Here is a 25,961-nt window from a genome sequence, read left to right as displayed (position 1 = left end):
ACTTCCCCCCATCAATCAGTTGTTAAAAATATGATATTCTTTAATCAACTGATTTTCCACTTCAGTATAACATGTGACCAGCACAATAAAACCTTCCGACTTGAATAATAAAAGATAAACATAACCATATAAAAGTGTAATCATCGAAGAGTGAGATGAAATAAATAATCTAACCTCTAGTGGGAGTGTCCAAAAATACCATAAGTATATCAGAAGAGAGAAAAAATGATGTGAAACTTTTTATCTCCTTCCACCTTAAGAAAAGGTGTGTAAACCAGAAATAACCATTATATATGCTTCACGAGTACGATAGTCCTCCCACTAATATTTAGAATTCCAGAATAATGAACCACTTAATCATATTCCAAGATATGTGTCCAAGTCGTACATGTCATAAATATTGAGATTCCAAGCATGTATTCCCATTGTAGGTATTCCTCCATGTGGAGTTATCTTCCCCAAATAAACAGTTTGGGTTGCCAACATTCATTGGACCATCAACAAATAAGAGACCATCATATAAAATTCCATAATGTACTAATTTTACCATTGAGCAATATTTTTACTCTTCCTTTTCCAAATAGAATGACAGTCAATAGACTCCAAGATAGAACAATAAATCAAATACCTTCTCACTGAAGTTTCACAGAGTGTTCTATAACAATAATAGTTTTCCTCCACAAGGGAGTTTCATGGCAAAATTTCCAATTCCAAAGTGTAGCAGATTTAGCAGCAATGACAAAGCACATAAATACTATAATTTCCTTTGAAATTGTTTGTATGTCAATAAAATTGCTATTGTATTCCAGCAATAAGACATGTCCACAATCCAACTACTTGAAAAAGTAGCCCCAAATAAATAAATATAGTGCAAATAATATCATTAAACATACCGACTGATGAAGAGCAATTTTCCTTGTCCACATAGTGGTTTCTACCTTCCTCCATAAATAACTGATGTTCCATAATAGACAGTTCCTCTTAGCCAATTATATTTGAAATATTGTATATTCCTCTTCAAGGTGTAGTCAACCATAATTGACCAGCTCATTCCCTCAAAGAGTTTTCCTGTCTTCCTCAATAGAAAAAAATAGTATCCCATATAGCGCAGATTGCATAATCACTCACGATGACAAGTGTATATAAAATTATCACAATAATTTTATATTTCCTTTTCCCTTTTCCTCAACAGTGGCATTTTCATTTTGGCCTTTTCCGGTTTGTTTTAGTCATCAGTAGCAAAACATTTGTTCTCTCCAGAAAACAAAAAATATGACTTATCTTTCCCAAACCGTAATCTCCCCAAGAAGTAACTGACTCAAAGAAAATATTATTTAATACCATTGCCGGAAAAAGAAACATTACCAATTTGTAGACACTTGACAAACCAGTCTAAGTAAAATCTTCCTCAAGCTGAGTGCAATGGAGTGTTTTGGCCGAAGAATCACCAAGTCATCAGGGAGTAGTATTTTCGTACGTCTTCCTCCATCTATAGAACTTGCGACGTATAAAGTCGATTGGAGCAGCAATAGGCGTGGACGTGACATGCAGTTTCCGAGCAGCTGGCTCGTTTAGCTTAGCGAATCCTCGGGTGAAGATATCGTAGCAACGACAACCTCGTCAGCGCAGAGAACTTGCGAGTGCACGGACAAACGGCCGCCACAGGAGGCGCAGGGTTCCACTAGACGTCGACTGGGCATGGCGGAAGGCCGCCGGTTCCGCTCGAGGTCGATGAGGGCCAACTTGGAGCTAGCTTGGCGCGTGTCGAAGATCCCGTGTGCTGGATTCCGAAGCAAGGTACCGGCAGCTATGCGCACGTACGTAGTAGTACAACTCGTGCGTAGCAATCTTGGTTCCCTCCGTCTTGATCCACGTGAACATGCAAGAATCAGAGACTTGAACCTGGATGCAGCACCCGAATAAAACACGGCAGAAGAAAATTCCAAGCGGCGATGACCGTGAGAGTTGCACAGCGGATTAGGATCCGAGCGGCAGCTAACAGCCGACAGATTACGCAGCGGATTTTGGGTTGAAGCAACGGCGGCCGAACATGGCTCAAGAAACCAATGCTATAAATTTAGGGTTTGTGGTCTACCCCCTATTCCTCTGCGCTTATCCGTGGTGCCGCTCATAATTCGCATATCTGAGGCTAGGGGGTAGGGACCTTCTTATATTGTCTTTTCAAAGAGTCCACCTCTTATACAGATATAAGATTCCTAGTTTTTTTCACTAGTTTCCGGGATAGAGTCCAGATCAAATTATCAACCACGATCATATTTGTCTGTTAACGAATTCTACCCGTTATGTCCCTGAAGCACGCGCTTGTGAGCAACGCGTCATAATAGAGTGTAAATTCCTCTAATCATGTAGATCAACATTAGGGTTGTAATCTAACTATACGATCTAACTCCTTCCGATTATCACTATACCCGGGTAGTCATTCCAATATAAATAGTATATTATATTCTACTGATAATCGACCAGCTTCCTTAAGCATATAACTTAAGTACGTTCCAACAAGCGATAATTCCATGATAATCATGTAAAGTAATTCCATGCATAAATACATGTATAATTCCATAATGAGGTATTCCGAATATTATTAACTCCTAGTAATTTGAATATAGTTGCAGGACACATAATTCCAACATTTTGCAGGTTGTACAAAATTATCAAGGAGTGCCCTGCCACTGGGGGATGCCCCATGAGTCGCTCGACACTTCCATATATATATATATATAGGTGTGTGGTTTTGTAGAGGAGCATCCCAAATGGATGGTGGTGACGACAACGGCTCTTGCATGCACATCATCTTTCTTCTCATGCATGCGTGTGGCGACCGAGACGACGCCGGCGACGGGCACTTGTACAACGGCCACGCGTCCGCTCCGGCACGGCGAGGGCGAGTTCTTCGTGTGTGCATGCCCATGGACAACCAGCCCGTGATGCGCACCTTGTCACGACTGTCAAAGGATATCTGCTGGCCTGCTAGGTGTCCAAAGTTTTTCCTCCCGTTGTGGAGTAGGCATGCAATGTAGGAGTACATCTCTGGTCAGGGAAGGCAGAAAAAAAAAACAGAAGAGATGCATGCATGCACATGGACTCCCTACCTGTTCCGTCCAAAGCCACAAACTCCCTTTTGGAAGTCCATTGTGGCCCTTTTACTCTGCGCAAAGCTACTTCTCTGTGGCCCAACCTCCAATCCCATTGCGTGTGTACTGTAGCAGTACTCCTAGTACTGGCCTATAGCTGGTACTCCTACTCTCTGACGATCTGCAAAAGACTACTCCTACTACTTTTGCGTGTAGGCATGCAGGACCTTTGATTTGGCTTGGCGTGGATGAGGCACCACCGGGACGTGTTCGACGCGCGTGTGTGTGTGTCCCCGGCCGGCGCGCTTGCTACCTCCTCTCGGTCCTGACTGGGTGCCCGTTGCATGCATGTCCCTTCAATCTGCTGCATGTGTTGTGTTCTTGGGCCCCCACTTTGAGCAGGCGGACTATGTACCTCCATTGCCTTTCACAGGCGAGGGCCATCCTGCCGTTGTGAAAAACGAGAGGCCTACGGAGATTAGCTGCGAAAGTAGCCTTTAGGGTTTTGGCCGGGTGCGAAAAAACTGCTGCTGTTGCTGCACAGCAGGGAGGTACGGTGGACAGATAAAAGCTAAAGCAGCTCCGCTGTACCACTAGTATACGTAGGTAGACCAGCTGTGACGGCTTGGTTTGACGTGCCGTGCATGATGCCGCGGCGGCCAGCGCGCCATGATCACCGGTTTTGCTAGTTGCTTTTAAATGCTCGACGCGTCCATTGGTGTGTGGTTTCCTAGGTGACGGCGAGGAGCATCCGGATGGATGGTGGTGACTATAACGGCCCTTGCATGCACACCATCTTTCTTCTTGTGCATGCATGGGTGTGGCGACCGAGACGACGCCGGCGACGGGCAGTTGTACAACGGCCACGGGTGCGCTTCGGCACGGCGAGGGCGAGTTCTTCATGGGTGCATGCGCATGGAGAACCAGCCCGTGATGCATACGAGAGAGAGAGATGAATGGAGTGCTCGAGATGCATGCATGCATGCATATGGAGCCCCCCTATCGGCTCTATCCAAAGCCACAAACCCCCTTCTCCTTCTGGAAGTCCATTCTGTCCCTTTTGCTCTGTCCAAAGCCACCCGCGAAACAGTGGTGAAACTTTTCTGTGGCCCAGCCACCAATCCCATTGCGTGTGCACTGTAGCATCACTCCTGCTGGTCTACAGCCTACTCTCTGACGATCTGCGAGAGCCTGCTACTTTTGCTTGTTGGCGTTTCTGCTACAGGACCTTTGATTTGGCTTGGCGTGGATGGGGCCGCGCGGGCCAGCGCGTGCATGCACAAGCGACCTCCTCCAGTTCAGGTGCATTCACAACACAATCGTACGCACAAAAGAATAGATTAATGTGTGATCCGTGACTTTCAAAGAAGGGATTAATCAGGTATACTGGCGAACAATACCACATGCACCTCAGGTTCCTTTATGTTCACCCAACATACTTGATACGATAATTTCGGGTTTTTGGATACCACAATTTCCTTCCCTTCTCGTCATCCTCAAATCGTTAACAAATACTAAAATATGTTAAAATAAAGTATATATTGACCGAAAGAAAATGCCAATAAATTCTTTTTCCAGTCAAGCGCTGTGCTCGAACAAACTCTTCCCTTCCAGCTTCGTCGGCGACGCCATGGATTCACCTTCCTCTGCCTACCATTACGACGACCGGTTGCGGGGAAGAGAGTCCCGATGCATCGGCTTTGGCTAGTAGCTTTTTTTAGTACTCACAGGATGGTGCAATAAATTAAGGAGAAGACTTAAGAGGATCAGACTGATTACCCACTCCCACCAATGAAATAAAGGATGCTCCATATTCACTACCCAAGTGTGCATATTTAGAGGCTGACAAGGCTGATATCGAGCTCGCTCGAATCCTTCTGCCCCATGTGGAATGGAAAATTTCAACCCTTCTCTCTCTCTCTCTCTCTGTGTGTGTGTGCGTGTGTGTGTGTGTGTGTGTTTTGTGCCTGTATTTGTCACAGTAGCATTTTCGACCAGAACATGAACCCCTTAATGCACTAGTAGAAAAAGGGTCAAATGTGAAGCACAATAGTGCCGGTTTGAATTATAGCCGGCACTAATGTGTACATTAGTGCCGGTTCGTGGCGGCGATCAATAGCACCGGTTCGTGGCGAACCTTTAGTACCGGTTCATGCCACGAACCGGTACTAAAGAGGTTTTGTCAGCCTGCGATCAGGCTATGGCCCCACCATCACCATTTAGTGCCGGTTCGTACCACGGACCGGTACTAATGAGGTTATGGCAAACTGTTTTTAGTCCCACCTCGCTCTCCTAACAAGCCTTTTACCACCTTAAATATATTATTTCTCAAACTATCACAAGCACTTGCTCTTCATTGAACTCTATGTGTAAAATTTGTGGCCGCAATATGAGTCTTCATCGGTTTATAAATCGTTGATGACTCATATTGACAATTCAGATTGTACACACAAAGATCATTGATGATCAAAGTATTTTTGATGTTATAAGATCATGTTGACAATTTAGACTATAAAGAAATATAAGATCATGATCTAAATGCTCTTATATTTTTTGCGTTCAGTATGCACCAACTGCTAGGCGGGAGGAGCTGTTTAGTACCGGTTCGTGGCGAACCTTTAGCACCGGTTCGTGCCACGAACTGGTACTAATGAGGTTGTGTCAGGTAAGGCTGGGGCCCCACGAGCACCTTTAGTACCGGTTCATGGATGAACCCATACTACAGTTTCTTAGTAAGTTGTTTTTTAGTCCCACCTTGCGAAGAGAGAGGGACTAGGAGCGGTTTATAAGCCCTAAGTGCAGAGACGATGAAGAAGAGGCTCAATGCTCACATTGCTTAGCTTCAAGCCTTCAGGAATATGGTAGACTGCACGGAGCTATGCGCAGTGCAGTTTACACTATTCCGAAAGGCTTGAAGCAAATTAACGAGCATTGCACCTATTTTTTATTTTTAATAACTTATTACAACTCCGGACTTCTTCTGTTATGGCAAAAACTAATTGCACGTCAGCATTTCTTTTTTTTAAACTTTGGTTATAACTCCAGACTTTGACCATCAAGTTTTGCAGAAAAGAAAAAATAGCAGAAAAAAAACTATAGCTGAAAAGAAAAAACTATATAAAATGACCGTGAAATTGAAAATCACTACAAAATGAACTCTGAAAATGTTGAATTTTGGCAAACTAGATGAAAAACTACTCAGAAATAAATAGAAGAAAATAAATATAACAGAAAAGAAAAAACTATACAAAAAACTACGCAAAAATAAATAGAAGAAAATAAAGTAGAAAAGAAAAAAAACTATAAAAAATTGGGGCGCTGCCCTGTGGGCTTGCTAGGCCACGGGCGTGCAATTACAGGCCTTAAAGGCCCAGCAGACTCACAGGACAGCGCGCAGAATTTAGGCCCACAAGCCTGCTATATAAAGGAGTTTAAAGAGGTAGCCGCGGCTGGGTTTTTATAAACCAGTGCAGCTGCCCTTCGCCCGGCGAGGTGGGACTAAACTTTGGGGTGGCAACGCGAGGCCTTTAGTACCAGTTGGTGGCTCCAACCGGTACTAAAGATCACCGTTTAGTACCAGTTGGAGCCACCAACCGGTACTAAAGGCCTGCTCTTCCCGCCTCTTGGCCTGGCCAAAGTTGGCCTTTAGTACCGGTTGGTGGCTCCAACCGGTACTAAAGGCCCATCCTATATATATAGCACTTACGAAAATTTCAGTTACATCTCCCCACTTTCGTCTGCAACCTCTCGACATCGCCGCGCGCTGCTCGATCCCGTCGTCGCCGCCCGTCGCCCGTCGTCCGTCGTCGTCATCGCTGTCCCCGCCGCCGCCCGTCGTCGTCGTCGTCTCGCGCCGCCGCCTCGAACGCCGCCGCCGTCCGTCATCGTCGCCGCGGTCCCGTACGTCTCTCCCACCGGCCCGCGCGCCAGCGCCCCCGCCCCGTACGCCGGCGCCCCCGCTCGTACGTACGGGGCGGCGGCGTACGAGGCGGCGTACACACACATACACACATACACACACTACACACACTACACACACACACATTTTTTTTACTTATTTTCTGTTTTCTGTTTTCTGTTTTTTAGAAAATTTAATTAGATATTAATTAGCTAGGTATGTGAGATTTGAACTAGTTAAATAATTAATATAACTAGTTTATTTTTAGTAAGAAAATTGTCGAACTAGTTTATTTAGGTATATGAGATTTGAACTAGTTGAATAATTAATATAACTAGTTTATTTTTAGTAAGAAAATTGTCGTATCTGCGATTTGATTATCTAATTAAAATATTATTTCTTAATGAGTTTTTCTGGCTATTTAATGTTTTTATATATTTTGAGTTTATATAAATGTTAGATTAATGTCGAATGTTAGATGAATTAGATAGAAAAGTTAAATATATAGTAATGTCAATTGTTAGAGATGAATATAGTTAGATATATATATTTGAATTGGCTAGATATTAATTAATGTTAGATAGTAATAAGTGTTTAATGTTTCACCTAAGTGGGATAAGTCTGAGAAAGAGATGGAGGATTAGAACTAGTTTATTTTTAGTAAATGCTTAGTTGAACTTGTTGAATTAATATATAGAACTAGTTTATTTTTAGTAAATGCTTAGTTGAACTAATTGAATTAATATAACTAGTTTATTTTTAGTAAATGCTTAGTTGAACTAATTGAATTAATATAACTAGTTTATTTTTAGTAAATGCCGGCTTAGTTGAATTAATAGAAGTAGTTGAATTAATTGAATTAGTAAGTGTTTAATGTTTCGCCTAATATGAACATAGGAAATGTCGTCTGACGACGGAAAAAATTTCGGTATGTGCACATACTGTGAAGACGAGTGCGGCCAGTGCGACAGAAATTTCCTTGTTGATGGTAGGCGATTCAGCATCAAGCTGGATGAGACTTTCGAATTCGATACAGTAAGTCACAACGACAAGTCTGTTTTCGTAATTAAGCATGACTTATATATGCTTCATTTGCCTGACTTATAATTTTTAATTTTCACTATTCTACTAGCGCATCCTATCCCATGCAAGAATTTTTGTCTTGGATAAGATAGGTTTCAAAGATATGGAAACTATGGAGGTAAAGAGAGCTTACCTGAAAACCGAGCATGATGGTTATACTTTTAACGTCAAAGTATACAATGCACACACGTACACCTATTTTGAATGCAAAACTTGGCAAGCACTATGCAAGGCTTATGCATTTGAGCCTGATATGGTTATCACCTTTGATATTCGTCCGGAAGATGATATTGAAGGTAATAAAGACATATGGGTCGATATGCAGACGCCTCCAGTTCTACCATTATGTGAGTTCTTCTCAAATATATTTTTGTCTTTGATATTGCTTATTTCAAAAATAACTGACAACTAATTTCTATTGACAGCTTATCTCCATTCAACCAAACATGTCCGGCGCTTGGTAAACAGGACCTTCTACTGTCCCAGAGCTAAACTAAACTGCGAGGAGATAAGTCATTATGTTTCATGGCTTGAGGATCTTCATACTGTCAAGACAATTTTTTTTCCTGCACTTGGAAATGTTAGTACTCAAAACGTGCAACCAATAGTGATGGTATTGAACTACGGTCACATCTGTTTAGGAATGATGGTAAGATATTTACTATTTGTCCTCGGTGCATATTTTGCATACATATTTTGCTAAACTTTCATTGCTAAGTATATTAATTAAGTACTATACGATGTTCTTCAACAGGGACTCCCGATGACAGTTGTGCCTCAGGGGATCGAGACTAAAGGTCAGATGTCAATTGTTAGCTTAAGGCCAAGATATCCTGCATTGCACATGAATGCATTCAGGATTTCTAGAAGCAATGAATGCTTAATAGTGAAAGATTGGAGGAAAATTGTTAATGATCGCAGAGAAGTACTAGGGGGCAGCAATGAGAAACGCAGCCCACGATTAGGAGACAGGTTCATCGGCATGCTCCAGTATGATCAATCAGGAGAGCTATATATGTTCTATGCTATTTTACGAGAGAGAGAGTAGCTAGCAGGAGTGATTTAGCTAGTTCTTCATGCTGCTCTTAATTAGTACTTGTCCTTTCATGTCCATGTTCTTTGTTCTGAACTTAAGTGATTTGCTTTTGTGGTGTTATATGAACGCTTATAATATCATGACAATCATGTTGAACTCGATGATTGGTTCTACTAGAAATTCTCTCTCTCTCTCTCTCTATATATATATATATATATATATATATATGCATAACGTTTACAATGTGTAGTATCGTAAAATACCAGCAAACGAAAAAGAATTAAAATGGAAACACAAAATTAAATGAAAAAGAAATCATAAAACTAAAAACCCCCAAACCTTATAGTACCGGTTGGTCTTACCAACCGGTACTAAAGGGCTCCAGGCCCCCGGAGCTGGCTCGTGCCACGTGGTTGCCCTTTAGCACCGGTTCGTGCTGAACCGGTACTAAAGGGGGGGGGGCTTTAGTGACCACACTTTAGTGCCGGTTACGGAACCGGCACTAAAGGGCCTTACGAACTGGTGCTATTGCCCGGTTCTGCACTAGTGATGGTTGCCACTCTGCCTGCTCAACTATCCGTTGATGGTTGGCACAACTTCCTCCATTGCAGTACTCCCCTCTCCGGCAACTCCCCATTCACATCTCCTCTCCCTCAATGGCGCAACACCCAAGGTAGAACCCCGATGACTGCAAACAACAAGCAAGCCCCGCACCCATCGAACAACAGCAATGAGAGGACCCCTGGCCTGTTTCCACGCCATCAAGGCTCACGATGTTGCATTTCGTGTCGGCTATTTTTGGGACTGCATTCCTGCTGATATGTCTTCGTCATATCTATATTTTTTGATTGTTTCATGTTAATATTTTACTACTTACACATACTTTTGGCAACAATTTATACGATTTTCTTGGACTAACATATTAATCCAGTGTCCAGTGACAGTTCTTGTTTGTTGCATGTTTTTTATTTCGCTGAAAATCCATATCAAACAAAGTCCAAATGCGATAAAATTTTATGAAGATTTTTTAGGAATATATGTGATTTTGGGAAAAAATAATCAACACAAGACGGTGCCCGAGGGGCCCACAAGACAACAGGACGCGCCCTACCCCCCAGGCGCACTCTGATGTCTTGTGGGCACCTCATAGGTCGGTTGATGCCATTCTTTCGCTACAAGAAAGCTAATTTCCAAAGGAAAATAGTTTAAAAATTTCAGCCTAATAGTAGTTACGGATCTCCGAGAATTTAAAAAGTGATGAAGGTCTACAAAGACAGACGAGAGAGAGAGAGAGAGAGAGAGAGAGAGAGAGAGAGAGGGAGAGAGAGAGAGAGATCCAATCTCGGAGTGGCTCCTGCCCTCCGGGAGCAATGGTCGCCAAGGACCAGAGGGTAAACCCTCCTCCCATCTAGGGGGGGCCAATCAGGAAGAACAGGATGGGGGCTCTCTCTCCCTCTCTCCCCATGGCGCCGGAGTGCCAGCCGGGGGAACCATCATGGTAGCGATCTACTCCAACAACTTTGACATCCTCATCAACACCTCCATCAGCTTCGCCTCGTCTATTATCAACGGGCCACTCTCCCGTAACCCGTTGTACCCCCTACTTGAACATGGTGCTTTATGCTATATATTATTATCCAATGATGTGTAGCCATTCTATGATGTTTGAGTAGATTCTTTTTGTCCTATGGGTTGATTGATGATCTTAATTGATGTTGACGCTCAAAAGTGGCACAATCGTAAAAGGTGATTAAGGCTATATCAAGACTAATTCAAACTTATGATTGGAAGTCACCTCCGGATAGCTCACTTCAAGAAGATCAAGATGGATACAAAGATGGTCCAAAATGGAGCTCGGATGCAAAAATTGCGACAATTTCAGAGATTCTCATATTGACATTAGATTATAAAATGACCATAAACTCAATTAATATGGCCTCATATGAAAAACGTTTCAATATGAAAGTTGTGCGTCTCATAGAAACGGTTGATTTTGATATAAAAATCGTCTTAATCCGAGTTTGTATGCAACCTGTGAGCCAAAACAAGGACAAAACCAGAAGCTGCAAAGTCATTTCGGACCGACCGAGTTGATTTGACTCGGTGAGACCGAGTTGATTTGGAAAATTATGGAAGGTTGGCAACGTTCACTCGGTGGGACCGAAGCAAAGCACTCAGTGGCTCCGAATTTATCCGGAAAATTGCCAAAAATTCATGTCCGAGTTAGGTTAGGGTTTTTGATGTTTTGCATGGAATTTTTAGTCCTTTTCTTGTACGGGAAGTCCAGCCGCCTCATAAATAGGTGAGAGGTGATAGCCAATTGAACAACACAATCGACATATCAATCTATCAACTTTTACCTTTACTTTTATCTTGTCCCTTTGTTCTTCTTCTTCATCATTCTTCGTTCGTTCTTCTTGTTGCAGGGTGGCAAACTCGAGGCCCTAGGGGCGGTCAAGCTGACCTAGGGAATCCCATAGCCGTTGCGCGCCCTGACGGGGTCCTCCCGGGTGTGTGGGGTTTCGGGTCCTGAAAAGCACCCGCCAGATTGCTTGCGTATCGCACTTCTGAACGGGTCTCCTTCGACGTGAGCTGTGGTGCATCACCCTAGGCATTGGAGGTACATGGTGATGTGTTCGTGTGCGAACACACTTTTTGGCGACTCCACTGGGGAAGAAGCTTTGAACGGTCTCCAGTCCGTTCTTGCTACAAAGAGATCGTCATCAAGGATTTGCTATCTACAAAGGTAATATGAATACTCAATACCCTTATGTAGATGAAAATAATTCATATGGTGTTAGTAGATCGCTCAATGAGTATACTCTATTGGCCATCCCTAGTTTTGTCAATCATGCATCAAATTATGTGCAAGGGCTGATCCAAAGTAATTTACATGCTTCAACTTCTTAGGATACTAGTAACATGCATCATATATATTCCAACTCTCATAAATCGACAACCCAACAAATCGTTATGCCGATGAACAACACGATGAGTCCGGTAAATAAATTTGAAACACCAAATGTTGGAAGTGTTTCACCCTTTTATTCATCGGCAACTAATTTGCAATATACTAGTCCATCCATGCCGATGGATGAGAGAATTGGCCATTCTACTAGTTATTCAGCCAATTAATCTCAATCATCGTATGCTACACCTCACATTAATAATTTTCCAGCATCATACACAACTGTAGATGTTCATAATTCGCCATCACACATTCATGGTTATAGCCGAATAAATGTAAATTTTACAAGAACGGTTGTGCCTAATATTGTAGAAGATGAGGTAGTTGTTGCTGCATTGAAGAGTACATCATATTATACACCCTTGAAGAACATGATAAGGGGCTAGTTCCTGATTATAATGCAATAAAAGCTAGACACTAGTAGAAAACAGGGCATACGTCCGGTCCATATAAGCCCATTAGTCCTGGTTCGGCCATGAACCGGTACCCATGGGCCCATTGGTCCCGGTTCGTGAGGCCAGGGGGCCTGCCGGGCCTCGTTGGGCCATTGATCCCGGTTCGTCTGGCCCCTTTGGTCCCGGTTGGCGGCACGAACCAGGACCAATGGGCCTCGCTCCTAGCGTACCACCATTGGTCCCGGTTGGTGCCCTGAACCGGGACCAAAGGGAGGTCTTTAGGACCGGGTCAAGCCACAAACCGGGACCAATGAACCAGTCAGAGGAGAGGGCTTTTGTGTGTAAAACATTAAAAGCAAAAAGAATTTTCATAAAATAAATAAAAAAGTGAAAAAAGAAAAGAAAATAAATAAGTAGAAACAAAATAAAATAAATAAGTAGAAACAGAGAAAACTTTAATAAATAAGTAGAAACAAAATAAACTTTAGTAATGTAAAATAAATAAAAATAGCAACAGTAAGTAGAAACAAAATAAAATAAATAAAGAAAAAAAGAAAGAATTTTCATAAAATAAATAAAAGAAGCAAAAAAGAAAAGAAAAGAAATAAGTAGAAACAAAATAAACTAAAATAAATAAGTAAAAACAAAATAAACTTTTATAAAACCTCTAGTATTATTGAAACTAAAATTATATAAAATTTATGCAACTAAAATTATCAAAGTATTTTCTGTTCAAAACATTAAAAGAAAAAAGAATTTTCATAAAGAATTTTTTTGTTAGAAACTTTATAAGCAAAAAGAATTATCATAAAGAATTTTTTGTTAGAAACTAAAATAACAAAATATGTTTTTGAAGATAATGGTAAAACACAATAATATTAAATAGTAGGAAAAAGAATCACTCATAAATCTATGTTTATAGTACAATTATTCAAAAACTAGTGATTCACACAAATTTTTAAAAAAATCAAATTTAAACTATTCAAATTGGAAAACAAATGGCACTAACACAAAGTTTATAATTTTTATTACCTAAAAGCAAAAGGAACTAAAAAATAAAGCAAAAAACAAAAGAAAATAAATAATGCAAAAAACAAAAAAAACTGGGAAAGATAAAAAATGCCACCTACTAGGCCACTACGGCCTGAATACGACTAGAAACCCTACCATGGCCCAGGATTCAGGCCCGCAGAAGGCCGAGTAGGCCCAACAGGCATAGCAGTGAGAATTAGGCCCGTAAGCCTGCAATTGAGAGGAGCTCGAGAGGGGTGCGACAGTGGGGCTTATAAACCACTGCGCGCCCCTCTCAACTAGCGAGGTGGGACTAAAGTTTTGGCCACGGGGAGCACGAGGCCTTTGGTCCCGGTTGGTGGCACCAATCGAGATCAATGCCCACCTTTAGTCCCGATTGGTGGGACCTGCCCCGCGCCACCCCTACCTCGACCTCGCTATCATCGCCCTCTGCCCCGACCTCGCCGTCGCCGCCCTCTGCCACGCCACGTCGTCGCCGCCCACTGAGCCCTCCCTTCCCACGTGCCGCCGCCCCTGCCTGCTCTGCTTGCCGCCCTCTGCCGCGCGCCGCCGCCGCCGACCCGGCCGGCCTGCTCTCTGTGGTGCTTTCATAAACTTTTTTGTTCATTGATGTATGTATATATGGATGTTGTATGTATATGTATATATATGCAGATGTATGTATGATCCATGGATATGTATGCATTGATGTATGCTTTTTTTCTTCATAATTTTTTTTGTCAATTTATGTATATGTTCATATATATATATGTGCATATTTAGAAAAAATTGTGTGGCAAAAGTTACATTTAAGGTTAGTTGATTTAGTGCATTTTAGGTTATTAGTAAGTGCTTAGTAGTTGAACTAGTTGATTTAATAAGACTACTTTATTTTACTATAGAAGTAGTTTATTTTTAGTAAGTAATACTTTATTTTATTTATAGTAAGTGCTTAGTAGTTGAACTAGTTGATTTAATAAAACTACTTTATTTTATTATAGAAGTAGTTTATTTTTAGCAAGTACTACTTTATTTTATTTATAGTAAGTGCTTAGTAGTTGAACTAGTTGATTTAATAAAACTACTTTATTTTACTATAGAAGTACTTTATTCTTAGCAAGAAAATTAATAGAACTAGTTTATTTTTTTAGTTCTTATTCCCCCATCGACGTCGACGATGCCTATCCCGCATCCTCGTCATCGACTCGGCGGAGGAGGCCTGCTTGATCAGAGGGGCCATGTCCGGGACTGGGCTCCGCCGGGCTGGTATTGGGAGGTGCTACCTTCCGGGGGCATAGGTTGGTGAGGAGCCAGTCCATCGTTGACCCGATCCTTATTTGGTGGCGGTCGCGTGGGCCAGTGACGGTGCCAAGGCTTTCGGACACCACGGAGGTGATACATCACCGTGTCAGCGAGGAGGACAAGCACGTCCGTCGTTACATGGTTGCGTTGGAGGGCAGGTTCAACAATACCTGACAGGTTCTTTAGGGATCTCACTGGAGCTATGATCCTGTGATGGTTCCTTCTCTTTGGGTGTCCACCGCCAGCGCCGATACTCGTCGGGCGCTATGGTTCTAGCTATATTAGCGATGCTATATGTATGATAGTATTCGAGGTGTATTAGTGATAATATTCGACGATGTACGGACGCAAGAGATGATGTAGTTCTGCTTATAATTGAGTGCATGCTAATTTGAATACTACTTTATTTTACAAATTGGTTTTGCTAAAATTGGAGAGCACTATGCAAGGCGTATGTGCATTTGACTAGTCGATAGCTTATAGGGTTTTTGTTTTTGCAGAAATCTAGGTGCCCCCTCCATCATCCCCGCCGTCGTACCCGTCACCGACCCCCCTCTGACCTCGAGGTGAGACTAGACAAATCTCCATGCCAATATGAGTCCTATAAGATATTTTGAAATATTTTTGCTCATATTTTCAACCATTGAAATTTAATGGCCATCAAGTTTGAATGCTCATATGAAGTAAATAAAAACATGTATATTTCCTTGTCGGCAAATTTCAGGCGCTCGATATGTCCTTTTTTAGAAAGATAATTAAACGATATTTCGGGTTGACTTTAAGTCTGTTGAGTCTCCACCATATATGAGAGGACGAAGAATCCTGACTGTTGTCGTGGGGGTAGCTTCTACTTCGTTCCCGTGTGCTCGAGAATTTGGTGTAATGCACTCGGGAACGAAAGGAGGAGCTACCATCACCGACGGTCGCAAATGTCAGAGTGACATCAATGAGGGAGAGTCTCCACCATATATATATGAGAGGACGAAGAATCCTGACTGTTGTCGTGGGGGTAGCTTCTCCTTCATTCCCGCGTGCTAGAAAATTTAGTGTAATGCACTCGGGAATGAAATGAGGAGCTACCATCACCGACGGTCGAATATGTACACCACGTGAGCTGAGAGTTTTCAAGAAAAGGCTCGACAGACCAATAGTCAACCTGTGATGAATAATAATGATCTAATTTAGGTTTTTTAGTACATATATTTAATTGTACAAGTTTAATATTTGAATTATGAACATAGGAAATGTCGTACTTGGACGACGAAAACCGCCCGGGGGAGTGCGACTGGTGCCACGACGACCGAGGTATGTGCGACAGGTTCCTTCAGCTGGACGAAGATCGGCGCTTAAGCATTAAGCTCGAGGAGACCTTCGATGTTGAAACGGTACGCAACAACGACAAGTGTTTTTTTTCGTAATTAAGCACGACTTCAACTATTTCAATGTGTACTTTTCATCTTTTACAATTCGACTAGCTTATCCCATGCTATGCAAGACTCTATGTCTTGGAGAGGATGGGTTTTGAAGACCATGAAAGTATGGAAACAAAGAAAATTCACCTAAGGACACATCATGGTATGGATTTTGAAGTAAATCTGTACAGTTCTGAGAGCGTAACCCATTTTGGTTGCAAGAATTGGGAAGCACTTTGCGAGATGTATGGTTTTTATGAGGGTATGCTTGTCACCATGGATCTTGGTGATCTGACACTGCCGGAGACAATTTGGACATTTGGGTCCTTGTTGATACGCTTCCAATTCTTTCCCTATGTGAGCTTCTCAAACATGGTTATTAAGTAATTTATATTGTTTATTTCAAAATAGTTAACAACTTATTTCCATTGACAGCTTATTTTCATTCTTCAAAGAATGTGCGGAAGATGGTAGACAAAACCCACTACACCGATGGCTCCGAATTAACTTATCAGGAGAAAAATCATCTGATCGCATTTTGTACTGGTCTATCTACAATCGAACTCCTCAACATTATGGTCAATACGTGTTGAACTACGGTAACTACCATGGAGATACCCTGGTAAGATTTTTTACTATTACGACATACGTGCATCTTTTGCATACTTCTAAAACTAGTACATCATTGCTAACTACGAAGTTATTACTATGTTTTTCAACAGATAATCCCGAATGATTGTGTGCCTCATCTGATGTATCAGCATGGTCGCCTTGATGTTTTGAACATACAACCAGGTCATCCTACGAATCTCAACTGTCCATACCGGATTTCTAAAAGAAGTAGAGACATGACAATCAAAGAATGGAAAAAATGTATGGACAGTCGTAAGGAGGTTCTTGGAAGCAAAAGGAAGCGAAGCGCAAGAATTGGAGACAGGATGATCTCCATTCTCCATAATGGAGAGTCAGGGTCTATATTGTTTCATGCTATTTTACCTTAAAGAGGGTATTTAGGTCCTACCTAATACTGATGATCATGTGCTAAGAACAATTAAGTAGGGTTGGTTCGATGACTATGAGGATGATGATCGTATGACTTGTTATTAATAACGAGTAGAAGTTGTATGATGATGATTAGTAGGACTTGTTATTATGATGATGCATGATGCGAGCATGAAGAGTTATTATATATCAGTGGGTGAAATGAACATGGATTGGATTAAAGTGAAGGCAACATGCATGTGGTGCATGTCGAAAGTAGTACAATCCAAACTTGATCAAGTTAGGATTAGTATTACTTTCGACATGCACCACATGTTGCCTTCACTTCAATCTAAGCCATATTTAGGCATAGCAGTAGTGTTGGTAAACCAAGCACGGAGATAAGAGAGAACACTTCTCTTTATTAGATAGCTAACAACCTAAATTAACCCCGAAAACCCCTAAACCACCCCTTTGAAAAAACAAAAACCTCAGCTCCTGCCAGCTGCTGACGCGTGGATGCCTTTTGGTCCCGGTTGGTGCCACCAACCGGGACCAAATGCCCTCTTGCCTGGGCTCGCCGCAGCGGCCACGAGGAGGCCCATCTGTCCCGGTTCATGTAAGAACCGGGACTAAAGGCCTAGGGCTTTAGTGACGACCCTTTAGTCCCAGATCCACAACCGGGACAGATGGGCCTTACGAACCGGGACAAATGGCCCTTTTTCTACTAGTGAGAGTTTTACAAGAAGATGTATCTTTGCCAATTGATAAAAATGGCAAGCAAAAATATGGTTTTACAACAGTACATACGCCTTCACCTACTACTACATCATATTATACACCCCTACACAATTGCAAAGTTTTGGCAACACCCATGTGTCATTGCAGAAAGAATCTAAAAGCATTGGGGGGCAATCATATCTGGAGTGGGCTAAAATTGAAAAAAAAAGCTTAAAGCAAATTTTGACGCTCGCCTCCAGAAACAAACAGAAAAAGAATTGGCTCAAATAAAATAAGCATTGCCAATTCGTAGAATCAATTAAAAGAAGGATGATTCGGAACATGAAAGTGCTTCGGTTGAAAACCCCGAATCAAGTACTGTATATTCTGAATCCATCAAATCCAAAGAGGCAAGCATTATTGAGAAAGAGCATGGCAAGCATAGGAAAATAGTGGTGCTTGATTTTTCCAAAGTTAATGGAACCTACTTCCTGCCCTATGAGTTTCGTGTCGCAGAAATTGACAAGCCTCAAGGACAAGAACAAATAGCCGAACAAAGTTCGGTTGATAAGGATCTTCAATAGAATGATGCACGGAATCATGAAAAAGAGGATGAAAAGGTGTTGGGGAACCATCCAAAGATGGAGCAAGATAATTTTCAAGTCACACTACCATCATGCTCTCCCAACATATTTGAAGATTTATGTTTAGCAAGTAGTTTACCTATATTCCGATTTGGCCATAACTTTGTTGTTGATGCATCTATTAAAAAAATCTTCATAAGCAATACTGAGAGACCAATCAAGAATGGTAATTTATTTGTTAGCAATCATATTGTCACAAAGTATATCAGTCAACATATTGCACCATTCAGAAAGACCGGTAGTGAAACAAATATTACAATCAAGGCTTTTCCCATTGCCTTTAGAGTTTTTATATCTACATGGATAGCTTTGCTTGTTTCATACTTGGCTTACACTTGGTCTCAATTAAGGCATATATGTTCTAACTATTTTCATTTCAGAAACTTAAAGCCAAGGTTAAATTCTTTTGTGAAAACAGAAGCTATTATTATGTCTTATCCAATGACGTCGGGAAAAGAATATGAAAGAAAATTCATAGTCGAATGAGGAGATGCCAAATCTGAACCATTCATGTGCTTAGTTCCAAAGATGTTCTCACGGCAAGATCGGATTGAAAACAAGAAGTATACCTTCAATTCAAGCATGTGTGATCAAATATCTGATTTGTTGCTGAAAAATAATTACACCAGAATTCTTGATCACCATCACTACAAAAAAATACACTTCCGTGATGATACGTGTTTGTCATAGTAGGTCGCGTTTTTTGTCATGCATGTACATCCATGACGATTTTATGACAGAATCAAGATAGCCATACCTGTGCTGTCGTAGAAGTGTTCCATGACATTAACAAAATTATCATCACGGAAGTGTCCACTTCCATGACGATAAATCGCGCATCACAGAAGTGCTTTCGTCAAGGGTGACTGACACGTGGCATCCACCGTAACGGAATGCCGTTAAGCTATCGGGTCGGATTTTGGATCCGATAACCCGTTAACAGCCCTGACCAATGGGAAATTTCCACGTGTAAAATTCTGATTGGCCGAAGGGAACACCTGTCAGCTCGTCAGTGGGCCAGATGTCGCCCGTCCATTGGAGGAGACATGCCTATGATACATCGACACGTGGCTGGGCCCAACAGAGGCCCATATAGGTTAAAAAGGCCGGCCCAGTCAAAGGCCCGTAGAACTTAATCAGGTACTAGTGGGCCAGCCCAATAACGGCATGCTTAATAAAGGCCCATTTACGGCTTGAAGCTAGATCTGGCCCGTTAATTGTTCGCCCAATATTTGGGCCCATTTACGGCCCGAAGCCAGATCTGGCCCGTTAATTGTTTGCCCAATATTTGGCCCATTTGCGGCCCGAAGCTAGATCTGGCCCATTAATTGTTCGCCGAATATTTGGGCCCAACTACAGCCCAGTGACTTTCGGCATGTTAGAGGCCTGATGTAGACATGGGCCCATTTCAGCCCGGTGTGACTTTCAGCCTGAGAATGGCCCGTGCTGCCCATGGGCCATATATGGTCCGACGGGACATCGGGCCCACTAACGCCCGTGCTAAAGGTGGCAACAGTTAAGCCCAATGTGACTTTGGGCCTGTTAAAGGCCTGTCGCGTAATTCGGCCCGTTGATGCCTGTACTAAGCTTTCGGCCTCTTAAAGGCCCATGATATTAGTGGGCCAACTAAGCCCCGAGATATGTTTCGGCCTGGTAACGGCTCATGAGCTAACTGGGCCCAAAATGGCCCGGTCTACATTTCGACCTGCTGAAGGCCCGTCGACGACTAGTGAAAATTGAGGCCCAACATGCATTTTGGCCTGCTAAAGGCCCGTGGTTTCATCTCGGCCGTAACAGGCCAGTACAATATTCAGCCTATTAATGGCCCAACACTACCTGGGCCAAACTAAGCACTGGGTCGACAAAAGGCCCAACTAAAATATAGGCCGGTGTAAGTTTGGGCCTGGTGAAGGCCCCAATCATTCAGGCCCAAGAAAGACACAGGCCGACCCAATTGTGGCCCGCTAAAAACCTGGCCCGTTAGAGTCGAATGTTTCGGCCCGGTCGACTACATCTGATTTTTTTCGAGATAGCAAATGATGGCAGTAACTAGTAGGAATTGAGAACAAACCTACTCTATACAATAAAGAAATTACGGCATAGTAACTAAGAACAAACCTACACTATACAATAAAGGATTTAAGGTATATTACATCCACTGGGCATCGAAGTTCGCCACTAGTGATCATAAAGCGCAACGAAGAAGCAGATTACAAAAACTGGGCACCATTGCAACGTAACAAAATAATACTGAACCGAGACCACTTCCAAGACAGTTCAAGAAAGGTTAGCCTTGCGGGGGAACTGCTACGCAAGCTGCTGAGCAAGGCTGTGAGACTGACCTAGCATGTCGGTCATAGCTTCCAGGTGTAGCTGTTTAGCAATGAGGTTCTCATTGGTGTTCTCTGCAATCTTTCTTAGAGATAGGACTTCAAGTCGAAGTTGAGTTGCAGAATGCCTTTCTGCTAGAACTTGGGACTGAAGAAGTTGATCTAATTCAGATAACGAATTCTGTGAGCTTGTCTGACTGTTAGTCTCAAGTAACTTGAACACTGCATCAATACAAGACTTTGGGGTTGTCTCGCTATCTTCAAGATCTTTTGCCTTCTTTGCTGCAATATATGTTGGGTTTGTCTCACAGCCTTCAGCAGACTTGTGCATGCCATCAGGCATATCACCCTAAAACAAAGCAGAGAGATGACAAGTTTTGGATGTGTATAAACAAAGATGATAACTGTTCTGTCAATTCTATCCAATTTCAAATTAGAAAATAAAGAGTAAGTTCAAAATATCAATAGCATAATTTGGCATTGTTCATAATGCGGGGAGCTTCACCACACTACTGGATTACCATGTCAACATAACAAGCATAGATGAAGGGCAAAGAAAATCATTGTATCTATTTTGGATAATGTGCATGGCATGTTGTTCATATCATCAGCCACATCAGTAAGATAAAATAGGAGATGACAAGGTGCAAACTGGGCTGCTTCACCACACACTGGATTATAGATCCACAAAACCAAGCATACATATAGGGAGTATTAAGTAATGTGCATGGTATGAATAAGGAATTTGGTTTTACAAGTAAAACTTAGAACTTACGGTTCTTACGAACATGCATTTTGGTAGAAACAGCAAACTAAACAGCAGTAAAGGACAAGGAGTATGAGAAAATTAAACAGCAGTTGAGGATAAAGGCTTTAGAAGGACTGACTTACATTAACAGTTAACACCGGCTTTATAATGCCCTTCTCCATGTCAAGGGAAGGATAACTCAAGAATTTGAGCACATAATCTTCTTCATAAGCATTGCTTGTACTCTACATTTTGTAGAGAGTAATTATAGATATGATAATACTAGAAGGGATAGAGGATAATGAAGATAAGATGCAGATTGATGCTACATAATCAACTACCAATCCCTGGAAGTACAAGCGTTATAGGACAAAATGTACTGACAAGAGCAATGGGCTACACTTCTGCACTGGCATTGTCTGTGTATTCTACTTGTTGGTAAGATTAAATATAAATCTGATCTTTTTTAGTAAATCCTGGGTGATAACCCACAAGTATAGAGGATAGCAACAGCTTTCGAGGGTAGAGTATTCAACCCAAATTTATTGATTCGACACAAGGGGAGCCAAAGAATATTCTTGAGTATTAGCAGTTGAGTTGTCAATTCAACCACACTTGGATAATTTAGTATCTGCAGCAAAGTATTTAGTAGCAAAAGTGGTATGATAATAAAGGTAACGGTAGCAAAAGTAAAGGTAATTGTTTCTGGGTTTTTGTAGTAGTTGTAACAGTAGCAACGGAAAAGTAAATAAGCGAAGAATAATATATGGAAAGCTCGTAGGCAATGGATCAATGATGGATAATTATGTCGGATGCAATTCCTCATGCAATAGTTATAACATAGGGTGATATAGAACTAGCTCCAATTCATCAATGTAATGTAGGCATGTATTCCGTAAATAGTCATATGTGCTTATGGAAAAGAACTTGTATGATGTCTTTTGTCCTACCCTCCCGTTGCAGCGGGTCCTAGTGGAAACTAAGGGATATTAAGGCCTCCTTTTAATAGAGAACTGGACCAAAGCATTAACACATAGTGAATACATGAACTCCTCAAACTACGATCATCAAAGTATCCCGATTATTGTCACTTCGGGGTTGTCGGATCATAACACATAATAGGTGACTATAGACTTGCAAGATAGGATCAGGAACACACGTATATTCATGAAAACATAATAGGTTCATATCTGAAATCATGGCACTCGGGCCCTAGTGACAAGTATTAAGCATAGCAAAGTCATAGCAACATCAATCTCAGAACATAGTGGATACCAGGGATCAAACCCTAACAAAACTAACTTGATTACATGGTAAATCTCATCCAACCCATCACCGTCCAGCAAGCCTATGATGGAATTACTCATGCACGGCGGTGAGCATCATGAAATTGGTGATGGAGGATGGTTGATGATGATGACGGCGACGAATCCGCCTCTCCGGAGCCCCGAACGAACTCCAAATCAGCCCTCCCGAGAGAGATTAGGGCTTGGCGGCGGCTCCGTGTCGTAAAACGTGATGAAACTTTCTCTCTTATTTTTTTCTCCGTGAGACGGAATATATGGAGTTGGAGTTGACGTCGGTGGAGGTCCAGGGGGCCCACGAGATAGGAGGCCGCGCCCTAGGGGGGGCGCCCCCTGTCTCGTGGACAGGCTGTGGCCCCCTGGCATTAATTCTTTCGCCAAAAAATCTTATTAATTCCAAAAAGTGCCTCCGTGGATTTCCAGGACATTCCGAGAACTTTTCTTTTCTACACATAAAACAACATCATGGTAGTTCTGCTGAAAACAGCGTCAGTCCGGGTTAGTTTCATTCAAATCATGCAAGTTAGAGTCCAAAACAAGGGCAAAAGTGTTTGGCAAAGTAGATACGTTGGAGATGTATCAACTCCCCCAAGCTTAAACCTTTGCTTGTCCTCAAGCAATTCAGTTGATAAACTGAAAGTGATAAAAAACTTTTACAAACTCTGTTTGCTCTTGTTGTTGTAACATGAAAAGCCAGCATTCAAGTTTCATCAAATATTATGAACTAACCATACTCACAATAACACATAGGTCTCACAATTACTCACATCAATAGCATAATCAGCTAGGGAGCCATAATAATAAAACTCGGATGACAACAGTTTCTCAAAATAATCATAACATGATATAACAAAATGGTATCTCGTTAGCCCTTTTTGAGGCCGCAAAACATAAATGCAGAGCACCTTTAAAGATCAAGGACTGACTAAACATTGTAATTCATGGTAAAAGAGATCCAGTCAAGTCATACCCAATATAAACCAATAATAATGAATGCAAATGACAGTGTGCTCTCCAGTGGGTGCTTTTTAATAAGAAGGGTGATGACTCAACATAAAAGTAAATAGATAGGCCCTTCACAGAGGGAAGCAGGGATTTGTAGAGGTGCCAGAGCTTGATTTTAAAATAGAGATTGGATAACATTTTGAGCGGCATACTTTTGCTGTCAACGCAACAACTATGAGATGGATGTATCTTCCATACTACATGCATTATAGGCAGTTCCCAAACAGAACAGTAAAGGTTTATACTCCCCCAACCACCAACAAGCATCAATCCATGGCTTGCTCGAAACAACGAGTGCCTCCAACATACAATAGCATTGGGGGAGTTTTGTTTAATTATTTTGATTTGCTTTGATCTTTTTGGATCATGGGACTGGGCATCCCGGTTACCGGCCCTTTCTCGTGAATGAGGAGCAGAGCCCACTCCTCGTGAGAATAACCCACCTAGCATGGAAGATATAGGCAGCCCTAGTTGTAACATGAGCTGCTCGAGCATACAAAACAGAATTTCATTTGAAGGTTTGGAGTTTGGCACATACAAATTTACTTGGAACGGCAGGTAAATACCGCATATAGGTAGGTATGGTGGACTCATATGGAACAACTTTGGGGTTTAAGGAGTTTGGATGCACAAGCAGTATTCCCGCTTAGTACAGGTGAAGGCTAGCAAAAGACTGGGAAGCGACCAACTGAGAGAGCGACAATAGTCATAAACATGCATTAAAATTAATTCACACCGAGTACAAGCATGAGTAGCATATAATCCACCATGAACATAAATATCATGAAGGCTATGTTGATTTGATTCAACTACATGCGTGAACATGTGCCAAGTCGAGTCACTTAATACATTCAAAGGAGGATACCATCCCCATCATATCACATCATAATCATTCTAATAGCATGTTGGCATGCAAGGTAAACCATTATAACTCATAGCTAATCAAGCATGGCACAAGTAACTATAATCTCTAAATGTCATTGCAAATATGTTTACTTCATAATAGCTGAATCAGGAACGATGAACTCATCATATTTACAAAAACAAGAGAGGTCGATTTCATACCAGCTTTTCTCATCCCAATAAGTCCATCATATATCGTCATTATTGCCTTTCACTCGCACGACCGAACGATGTGTATAATAATAAGAGTGCACGTGCATTGGACTAAGCTGGAATCTGCAAGCATTCAACTCAAGAGAGAAGACAAGTAATATGGGCTCTAAATTAAATAAACAATCATGCATATAAGAGCCACTAAGCATTTTCAGTATGGTCTTCTCGAGCCCCAAAGGAAAGAAAAGAAAATAAAACTATTTACACGGGAAAGCTCCCAACAAGTAAACGAAGAATGAGAAATCTTTTTGGGTTTTCATTTTAATTCCTACTATAGGCAAGGAAATTAAACTAACTAATTTTTTTGGTTTTTCTCAAGGGTTTTCAAACACACAAGAAGAAAACTAGAAAAAGAAATTTAAACTAACAAGGATAATACAATGAAAGAGTATGAGCACCGACGACTAGTGCGTGAACATGAATGTAAAGTCGGTGAGAAATACGTACTGCCCCAAGCTTAGGCTTTTGGCCTAAGTTGGTCTAGTACCAAGGACCGCCGCTACTCTCCTCGGTGACAACATATCTTCCTTTTGCCTGATAATCAAAAAGGTAGGGAGCAGGAAGAGTAACAGGGACGACGTTGCGTCTGTCATAGATTAGTCGATAATGGAGGAATTGTTCATTCCTCTCAAGAAAATGATGATCAAACATAGCTTCTTTATCCAAATAAACAAGAGGTACAATCTTATCCCCCTCTCGTGGAGCTATATTAAGAAAATTAGCCACACGGGTTGCATAAATTCATCCAAAGAAATCTCCCCTTCTACTATTATTCTGCAACCTACGTGCAACTATTGCCCCCCAAGTTATAACTTTTATAACCTGACACTGCACTCTTGAGGATACAAAGATCAGGGACACACATGTGACATGCCTCGTCCTTGCCGTTAATGCATCTACCAATAAAGAGAGCAAA

At 41.7% G+C, this 25,961-nt stretch overlaps 1 long non-coding RNA gene across 1 annotated transcript; it reads left to right on the top strand.

Moving 5' to 3' along the window:
* Window positions 1–8,306: 8,306 nt before the first annotated feature.
* On the top strand, window positions 8,307–8,630 carry LOC123135021 (uncharacterized). Its single transcript, XR_006465799.1, has 2 exons — window positions 8,307–8,420; window positions 8,499–8,630. It is a non-coding gene; the product is annotated as an uncharacterized lncRNA (long non-coding RNA).
* Window positions 8,631–25,961: the final 17,331 nt, after the last annotated feature.

Source organism: Triticum aestivum, chromosome 6B (assembly GCF_018294505.1).
Source record: "Triticum aestivum cultivar Chinese Spring chromosome 6B, IWGSC CS RefSeq v2.1, whole genome shotgun sequence".
Lineage (NCBI taxonomy): Eukaryota > Viridiplantae > Streptophyta > Magnoliopsida > Poales > Poaceae > Triticum > Triticum aestivum.
This window is presented reverse-complemented; position numbering and strand designations above follow the sequence as displayed.